Source organism: Triplophysa dalaica, chromosome 5 (genome assembly GCF_015846415.1).
Source record: "Triplophysa dalaica isolate WHDGS20190420 chromosome 5, ASM1584641v1, whole genome shotgun sequence".
Classification (NCBI taxonomy): Eukaryota; Metazoa; Chordata; class Actinopteri; order Cypriniformes; family Nemacheilidae; genus Triplophysa; species Triplophysa dalaica.
This window is the reverse complement of record NC_079546.1, coordinates 4,893,945-4,904,232: the sequence shown is the minus strand read 5'-3', so window position 1 is coordinate 4,904,232 and position 10,288 is coordinate 4,893,945. Positions and strand designations below refer to the sequence as shown.

The 10,288-nt window shown below is 38.3% G+C and overlaps 1 long non-coding RNA gene across 2 annotated transcripts; it reads left to right on the top strand.

Annotated features, from left to right (window-relative positions):
• Window positions 1–6,869: 6,869 nt before the first annotated feature.
• On the top strand, window positions 6,870–9,148 carry LOC130421258 (uncharacterized). Of its 2 annotated transcripts, none has more exons than XR_008906776.1 (4): window positions 6,870–7,307; window positions 8,172–8,340; window positions 8,492–8,625; window positions 8,827–9,148. It is a non-coding gene; the product is annotated as an uncharacterized LOC130421258 (long non-coding RNA). The 2 variants fall into 2 exon arrangements; XR_008906777.1 differs by lacking the exon at window positions 6,870–7,307 and adding an exon at window positions 7,403–7,467.
• The last annotated feature ends 1,140 nt before the right edge of the window (window positions 9,149–10,288 follow it).

Below are 10,288 nucleotides of genomic sequence, written 5' to 3'. Positions count from 1 at the left end.
CCACCGTTGGCCCTGTGTGTTGTGATATGCCCCAGGCACAGCAAACATGACACTTTGACCCCCGCTCTCTAGCCTGCGTCCATTAAGAGACTTTGTGTTAAACTGGTGACCCTTGTTCAAACAGAGCAAAAGGGCTTCGGGGAGAACGTAGTTTCAATCCGGCTCATCTAGCTGAAATCTAGGTGAAAAATTGCCTGCTGGGAGCATTCACACCTGTGCCGCTCGGCACTGAGGTGGCGTGTAGCAGACGATAAATTGGCAGCAAATTTATGATCTCTGATATGGTGTGGTAGTGTTTCCTTTAAAACATTTTATATGTTTAGATGCGTTCCACAGAATTCACCAGATCCAGCCTCCGATTCGCAATGCAAAAACAGTTTAGTAGATTCCACCTGGGCTTGCTTAAAAACCAGGAACACGTTTGACGCAGATGCTGACACATGCTTGGCCAGTACAATTCTTGCTCACGGACCCTGTGTATGGTTTATTCCTAACATGTGTACTTGTTGTGATCTCAAAGTACTCTGTGGAAGAGAAAGATACCTTCAATGTTTTGTGCCAACAATCCAGATAAGTTCGGGAAGCTTGATATTACATAATCAACTTGAACTTTCCAGTTCTTTTTCAGTTAAAATTCACGTACCACTGCTGTCCTTCTGAAACCTCATGTCTCCACCTTTATATTAGATTTGACCATAAATCAATATCACAAGTTGATCCTAAAGTGCTGGTCAACTTTATTTAATACACGGTATTTACATTTACATTTACATTTAGGCATTTGGCAGACGCTTTTATCCGAAGCGACTTACATTCCTTTATCCTATACATTTTACATAGGCATATGCAATCCCCTGGGATCGAACCCACATGTTAACGCAATGCTCTTACCACTGAGCTACAGGAAAGCTTTATTTATTAGGTATTTATTCAAAATGAACAGTTTTTTCCCAATTGTATAAAAAATAGCAAATTTGGATTTATGTTTCGTGGGGAAATAATTTCAGTTGAAGTGTGCAGAAAATGTCAATTTTATAAAAAATCTGACTTATGAAGATAAGTTTGAAGTTACCTGCAATTTTATGTTTCAAGCAGAGATGGCAACATCACAGACTGTTGCTTTGGCATAATAGTCGAAAGAATAAACTGATGACGTTCATGCCCACTGTAGAAGCCCTTGTGGCAAGATAAAAAAAATTCAATGCCTTATTGTGTTGCTATATTTGCTGTGGTCTGGCACATTTTCAGATGTTTCACAGCGTTGGAACTACAAAGTCTTCTCAGCTTCTAGTCTGTAATGAGAGAGTTGCTCATGGACTTGACCTGTTAATGGTGCCTCTCTTTCTTTAGTGACTTGGCATCGGCTTTATCCGCTGTGTGATGCATGGGGAAGGTCAATTGATCCTCCAGTAGATTCCATTCACACAACCAGCCATTGTTAACCTTGGGCTCAAGCCTCTGGGAAAGATGATTTTTGGGGGACACACGGGCTGTGTTAGCCGCTGCAGGGGCGGTCGGTTTTTGAGGGTGGAGGGACAGGCTGGAGCCGCGGCCCCCAGGACCCCCGTGTGTGGCTGAGTGTGATGTATGACTTACCCTCCGCAAGGCTACAGGGCAACTTCAAAGAACAATAGTGTGTTTATGTGAGCTGTGCCTTTATTAATGTTCATCCGTCTATGCGAGTGCTCTCCACGTTCCCTTGAACGTATGGGTAACTTTCACTCACACTGAAAAAAGTACATGCTTGCTTTTTTCAGGCAATTTATTAGTTTGCTATTAGCATTTCTGTTAATTGACATCAAATAAAATATCAGTTTAAATATTATTTAAGAAACTCATACAAACAAAAAATTAGAAACGTTCCATAAACTGCAAGCAAAATAAGTGTATAGGGATCCAATATTTTTATCTAAAATTCTAAACTTAACTAAATCTTCAATAAAAACAATTGAAACTTTTATAGCATTTTATAATATGAAAAATTGATATTTTATTCATGATGAAAGCACTTAGCTAATAAAAAATCGTAGAATTAACAATCAAATAAAATATAAATAATAAAATTATATTTTTAATAATGTTTATCTTATAATAAATAATACTAAATTCTGTAATAAAAAAGCTTATTTTATTTAATAAAGCTGAAAACTATAATGGTAAGTTGGACTGGACATCATGCCAGACAGTGTTTCTCAAATCATTGTTCTCCTTGTTGCGTCTATTGAATCCATAAGCGTTTTATTTGACATTTCACAGACCGGCATTACCGGCTAATAAGAAAATTGGTGCCCAGGGATTTCGACGTGCTGCTCAGATTTGCTGTGAATTTAAGGTCAATTTTCTAACACATGAAGGAAGGGAAATATGCTCAGCTGAGATAACATCCAGAAGTTCTGGAAAACTCCATGTTTAGTCTACTGTAGGTAGGCGAAAATATCAAATATAACAGGGAAAAAGATCAAGTTAGTGTGTAATTCCTGGGATAACAGTTTGAGGTTCAAATAAGCATGTTAACAACTTGGATGCAGTATAAAAGAAGCTGTAAAGGTTTTAAGATGTGGGGCATATTTAGAGTCGGGGTCTACACCTCTCCGTGGGTGATCTTTCCACAGCCAGAGTCCGCACCTCTGAGGTTAACAGCTACACATCATTAGCTCCACCGCACTGGAACTTTGCTATTGTTGTCAAGGTGCAGAACGCTTTTCTTTTGCAACCTCTGGATCTTGGAACGGTAGCCTAGAAAGAGCGAGCAAGAGAGATAGGGAGAGAAAAAGGGAGTTTGGAGATGGAAAATGAAGTGCAAAATAAGGCCAAACTAGATAGAACAAACGTCCAAGAGCCAGTACGGTGTGTATTGTAGTCAAGAAAAAAGGAGAATTGACTTGAAGTGGGTTAAGCCAGGAAAAATGGGAAAGTTGTGTGGGGGGATTGAAGTGAAAGAAACGTTTAGTGGCTCGGGCTGAAACGGTACAAGGTGCCAGGAGAGAGAGAGAGCGAGAGACCGAGAATGAGATTTGAGATGGGAGAGAAGTGGAAAATCTGATGATACACCTGGAAGAGCTCAAACACTCATTCAACTGCAGGTCACCGAAACGGATTACACATTACACTGACTCCGATTACACAGTACACAGAATTCACATACTACACTCAATCCAGCACATTGTGCTGATGCTATATACACATGATGCCTGAAAAACTCACGTTTCACATTACGCTGAAAGAGCGTCGTACGAGTATGTGACAGTTTTAACACACATGGCCAAAGGGAAGAGTGTTAGCACAGTCAAACACATTACAGTGATTGAAAGAGAAGGGGCTGTGTGTGACATTTCTAAACACATTATGGAGGATAGGAGATGGAGTGCTTAAACACTCAGCGTTGATGGAGGAGAGAGAGGAAGGTCAGGAAGGATTCTGTTTTACATCAGACGAGTTTGCTCTTCAGCGCCGACTGGATTTTGACAGAGCCTCACCTTGTGCAAACAAACAAGTTATGTGCAGTTGATCACTGTCGTCTTTAAGTGGAGCGTTGGGGGATGTTTGATAATGGAGTGTTTTTGTGTGGAGCTGGAGTCCTCGGATGAGATTGCATTAGCCTGCTTTGATAGAGTTTTACAGTTTGCGCAAAGAACTAAAGTACATTTTTTGGGATTGTTCGTTATATTCAAGAATCGTCCAATAGTAATATATTAAAATACAGTAGATGGTTTCAGCAACAACAACATGCGTACCGTTGTATGTTGCCCATACTTGGCCCACGGTAGACCTCTACAAGGAATCAATAACTGTTGAGTAGTTTTAATTTAATACAATTAATATTGTTGAATATTACATAAATTGTTAGAACTAAACACAGACCGGAAGCTTAGTTCGAGCCATGTGTGTGCGTTTGATGAAAAATCATCTATTTGCTCTAAAATATTAAGCAGTGTTGTGGTTAAAATGGAACCTGAAAACCGTATAAAATACTTTGAAGTTTCTTTTTTTGTAATATTACAACTAAATGAAAGGAATACCTATTCAATTTAATATTACATTTAAATATCAAATTATATGAAATATTAAAATTTATTAATTTAACTGATTTGAGTGGATTTTGTTATTTCTGCTAATGAAATGAAACCATATATATATAAAATGAATACTAAAACATTTTGTTTTTTGTAATAATCGAAGGTAGCAAAGATTTCCTGATGACATTAATTATAGGAAGTATATCACTTGACACATTTAGTTTAATCAATACATTTATTTGTTGTTTCTTTATTTATTTAGTTTTACTTTGTTTCTATAATTCTGCATAAACAGTCCCTTTAATATTAACATTTCAAAAAACTGTTTGTTGAACAGTTTCGCACAATATCAAACTTCTCTTTTTCTACCCCCAATTCATTCCAATCTTTTTTGCCATTGTTAGAAAAACAGAAGTAGTTAAAGTTGTAACGGAAGATTAGAAGAGCACCCTGAGGCATGTAGAAAAAGTCTGATATAATAAAAGCGAGGAGAGTAGGATTTGAGCCTCTTCTCTTGTGGCAATACTCGAGTAGATCTTTTCTTTTCTTCCCAGGTTGACTTTAAACGGTTAATTAAGTCCTTAGCTTGACAGGTTGTCAGACTCATCCAAGCCTCTTATTGGAGGCTTAGCGCCACAGGGCTGAAGTGATGCAGCGTCGAACCCAGACGGATTGGGTGCAGCTGGGTCTGGATTAGCCGAAGGGTCACAGGCCCGAAGCTGGTCTTTCTTGTAGTGCCCTGAAGTGTTTTGCCTGGACATCTTGAGTTAATCTTCTGCCGTCTAAACAACCTCACAACGAGATTCAAACTACTCTTAAACTTTCAAGGTGCTAGATAGAAGAACATTTTTCTTTAGATAGAAGAAAGCTTTCTTTATTATAATCTGAAGTACCTTTTTCAACTATAAAGTGAGGTCTTTTAAGAACCTTTGGCTTGAAAAGTCAAATTTTGGACCACTCCAAACCTCATAGTTGAACGTATTTCAAACTATGAGTTGCTTGTTGTTTCCAAACCACAGTTTTAAATGATCGTCCAAGGCTGTAAACATATTTGCCTATTCCGTGACTCATCAATCACCAAAGTTTGTTCCACAAAAACCCGTCCATATCTTTCTGCTGCGATTATTATTAATCCAATGTGTTGCTACACGCATCAAGTACATTTCAACCCAAGCTTCTTTTGTGGTAGATGTTCTCGTTCCGATGAGTCATAGTCCCTAATCTCATTTATGCCTATTTGTCAGCGATATTGACTTAAGGTGGTCTCCTAAACAGAGGTTTAGACAGGCAGGTGCGTGTGCGCCTTCCCACCGAACGACTCTCGCGTGAGCCATACATGCACTTTTTTTGTCTGGCTGTAGTTTATGGCCATTATTCTTGATCGTACGCTGACAGAGATGTATAGATTCGGGGCAAGCCCATACGTCGCAAGGCCGTCTGTAGGACATATTCTTCTGACTAATGTTGTTTTAGGGTAAATCTCGCATGTATAATGCAAAGCCACGCTAATCATAAAGGAATTAGCTGAAAAGGTGAAACTTGTCTATAGCACAAGCAAAGTTTACAAAAGCGTTTTCTTAGGGCGGCTAAACCCCATTTAAAGGATTAGAGCTAAAAGCCAAAAATCGCAATGGCCTGTCTGTGTTTTTCCAAATCTGGCTCTTCAAGTTGTAACTCGAGAAATACAACAGGTTATATTTTTATGAAAAATGAATGAGGGGAAACTGTTACTCACCGCTGCATCGTAGAGTTTGTTGTTGCGTTCCTTGTGAGTTTAGGATTTAAGATTTAGCACGGTTACACCCTGTAATTGTAAAAGTATACTCCCTTGTGCTCAGGCATGGAACTTAATATCAATATCAAAGGTTTACATAACATTTAACAGTAAATAAGCTATTATATGATGTCACAAATTGCTGGGCGTCAAATGACAGGTTCCCATAAACTGTTCTCTGAAGTGTATCCCCTTCCAAAACTAACAATACTAACATGGATTCCCTCATCTGGGTGCAAAAACAGTGAACCAGAGGAAAATCTCTCCAAAAACCCTGCTGGGCCAACGGATAATGGCACAAAACATCAGAGGCCGAGCATGATGGGAGATCAGCCCTATCGACAGACGCCGCTCTGACAACAGGTCTGTTGTTTGGTTTCGTTGCCCTAGGACATCGGGACTTTTGTTCTGAAAGAAAAGAGGTTTGCGTTTTGTCACATTGTGGTTCCGTGCTTAAAGGTACAATGAGAGGTGATGAATGAACCGTTGGCCCGGATGCGGCATTGATAGCACTAAGATGAATGCGGAACGATCTTTGAAGGCGAAGGGGTGGTGTGATATTTAGACTAAGTGGACAGGAGTAATGTGGTAAGCGTCCTCTGGGTGCAGGCTGCGAGTCAGGATGTTAACCGCACAGGTGATTGATGTGGCTTACCTGCCGCCAGCCCTCATGTCTAACTTTACAATCAGCACTGCAGGCGCATCTTCGGTGACATCCTTCCTTGAAAGCCACATATTATCAGACGGTGTCATCTTTTGTAATGTAGAAAGAAACCGAAGCTGTGCAATCGAGATTAAAAATATTTGTTTTGCTTTTGATGACACTTCTATGATATCTTTATTTATTGATGTCATCATTTATTCACCCTCATGTCATGCAAAACCGTTTTATGACTCTTTTGTGGAAAGCAAACGAAGATATTTTGAAATGTTTTTTTGTCAATGGAATGGGGATCAATGTTGTTTGATTACCAACATTCTTCAAATATATTATTTTGTGTTCTGCGATATGTCAAACAGTTTTGAAATGACAAGAGTAGTAGTTCATTTTGGGGTGGACTGTCAATTTAATGCTCTCTTATAACTAAAATTTTAATCAAATTAGTTATGTAGTACTATAATATATTTTTCCTTTACACATATGATCATATATAACCATTATATAGAATATTAAATTATATATAATTATACAATAAATCATAGTTGTAGAGCCTGCTTTAAGGCCTTTTATTGTGCTTGTTAATGTGAAATGCTGTCTAAATAAAGCGCAATGCAACCAAATAATAAAAACCATACACTGTAACGAATTGCTGTAAAACGTACAGCGTTATTTTACAGAAGCTGATTGTATTTTAAATAATACAGAATATTGCTGTAAAGTGCAATGCATTCTGGGGTCATGTGACGGATTAACTCAATGTACAGAATATTGCTGTAAATTTCAAATCTACAATGGCGGGATGATCTTCAACAGTCGAGATTGGGGTAGTGCTCAAAATGAATGATTCACACCTGTGGTAAGTAACTTATTAAGTATTTTTTTCCATATTTGGTAACTATCATGCTGGTAACTTTGTCAGAGGTATCTAAATTCGCGTTTCATATTGCTAACCCCGGATTCAACCTCCATCTGCGGGGACCGAAGGAGTCTTGCGGGGTTTCAGCAGCGCCGTCGCGGTAAGATTTCAAACATTCTCCGTCGCTATAGCACCTGAGGACAGAAGTTGTTCATGTTATTTAGAGTTTTTGTTCACACCAGGAGTGAAGGCGATATGTGACGAGCTACAGTTCATTGTATTAGTAAATTGACGGTTGTTTTTTTAATGTTGAACATCGCGCCCGCCGTAGACACGGTAAAAGTTACATGCTTCGACAGTTGGGATCCCACACTCGCTCGTGATTATTCTGTGGTGTAATTTGCAGTTATCCGTTAAATCGAGCGCCCAAATTAAAATGAGTCACCATAGCTTGCGGTAAATCGATGTTCTCGGAGGATAGCCCGGTAAAGTGATTAATGTACGTAACCATCTAGATATACAGTTTATGTATCGGAGGCCAGCTGAGAGCTTGAGCAAAAGACGTTACCGACACCCTCATCGATAGAGCAGGCCTGTCCACCAAATAGGACCGTTGGAGGGTGGGAGTGAGACCCGTTACAAAATACTAGTGTGACAATTTCTTGACCGTGACATCCCTAACGTTAGTTGGATTACATTTCTGTATAAGTACGGTTTTAAGTATAAGTTACTCTGTTTAATTTGCTTAGAGTTTGTTTGTAGCGTCACTTATACTAAAATGTAGTTTAAATGTGAAATGCTTAAAGATAATTGTATAGTCACTATTAACTATTACTATTGTCACATGTATAATTTATGTTTTAGGACACACTTTGCCATGCAGGCCACTGGATGCTGACTACTGAAGGTTAGGTTGTGTGTGACGGTGCTCAGCACAGCTTCATGTCTGGCCTTCCCACTCTGTTCATAGCATGTTACATATTCAGGCTTGAGTACCAGGATGGGACAGCATGTACTTGGAGTCCAATGAAAGGTATTAATTGAACAACTTCCTTACCTGCATTTTATAGATATGTTAATGTTATATACCAGTTAAGACCTTTAAAACAATATTTCTCAACGAGAGATGCATTTTTTTAGTGCAAATTATTTAGAAGCATTTAGTTTTTCCTGACTCTTTGTAGATATTAATCCAGAGAGTGGAACAAGAAGAAGCGTCATCTAAAATGCCAGGATACAGAAGAAACAGGTTGCAGTGAACCCACATGTCGCCGCTCTTCTAAACACAATGATGAATATTCAGTGTAATCGATGAAAAGTAAGAAGCACACACACAAACACACGCACACACACACACACACACACACACACACACACACACACACACGCACACACACACACACAGATCTGATCATTGAATTACATCATTTTATTATTCTCTGACTGTATATGTTGTACTCTGTTTTTCTCTGACTCTAAATTGAATATCTAACATTATTCTCTTGTTTCGTTTCCATAGTTCCAGCTACTTGTTGTGCTCTGATGGATCAAGATGGTGACCGTTTTACAGACTCACTTGGGCCTTGTTTTGCAATGTTGTTTCATGATGGTAATGTTGGTTAACGTGTTGTTTAAACATGAATGTTTAAAGAGCCATGTTGGATACTATGAAGTTGTTACTGAATAAAATTATTTAATGTACAACAACGTACACAATTTGTCTGTAATGTATTTTTGTATCAATTAAAAAAAAATAAACACTGTATATCCAGTATGCAAAACATACTGGATATACAGTGATTTATGTATTTCTTCTAAATAAAGTAAATTAAAATCAAGCAATTTGCTGTAAAAAATACAGCATTATACTGGTGCTATTCAAAATTACAATTTTTCCTGTATTCTGCAATTACAGTAAATGGCTGTAAATTAAATTACAGTACTGTGGCTGTACAATTTGCAGTAACTGGCTGGCAACCCTGCTGCCAGTAGTTTACTGTAAATTTTACAGGATTTTTTTTACAGTGTAGTTAATATCGAAATGATTTTAAAGTTATAACTCTTAGTCCTAGTATAGCTACCATATTCAGAACAAAACATTGTCTACTCTTTGTGAAGCCATGACGACTCATTTATGATAAACATGGATACAAAAGCATAGATTGTGTATGTATCTAGATCTAATGAGGTATAATCCATGGTCATTAACTTTAGCTATGTTCCCACCATCAGGACAAGGGCTTGTTTTCAAAGAGTAGCACGTCAGTTCTCTGAAGTTTCTCGCTGATTTAGGAGAAGATGATATTGTCTGGAAAGCAATGAATGAGACTGATCTTCTGCCAGGGAATTTCTGCGGTGGACACATCCAGTGGAGCTCTGACCAGCCGATAACCATTTCAAAACAGTTTTGAAATAATTTGAACTATGTTCAGTACAGAACCTTATAAATTTAGTTCATGATAATATCAGATCAATATCAATGATCAGAATAGTTCTGTACTTTTTTCAGCATGACGCTTGTTTTTTAGATATTGCTCACGCTGATATGGCAATGAGTTGGCAGTTCTCAAAATTTGAAACAAGCCTTCATTTCATGAGCCAAAGTTATTGTCAGAAGCACCGATGCCAGCGTTGAATAGGGGCCTATTTGCTAAAGCGACCACAGAATGCGCACAAGACGTCCCAGATGGATAGCGTGTCATAATGGAATGACGATCAAAAAAAGGCTTATTTATGTACAAAGGCTGCAGACCCAGTGAAACGCATACCAGGGACAGAAAACATCTCATTTCAATTAAGCGTGTTGGAGGGCTTAAGAATTCCCAGAGCGTAAATCAGTTCTGCTCTCATTTAGTTCACTGTTGAATGCATTTAAAATATGTTGTTGGTGAGCAGGTCGTAGAACTTAATCATTCAGTGAATATTTAATATATTACGCCAGACAAAAAAATTGCATTGCAAATACAAATAACCAAACCAGT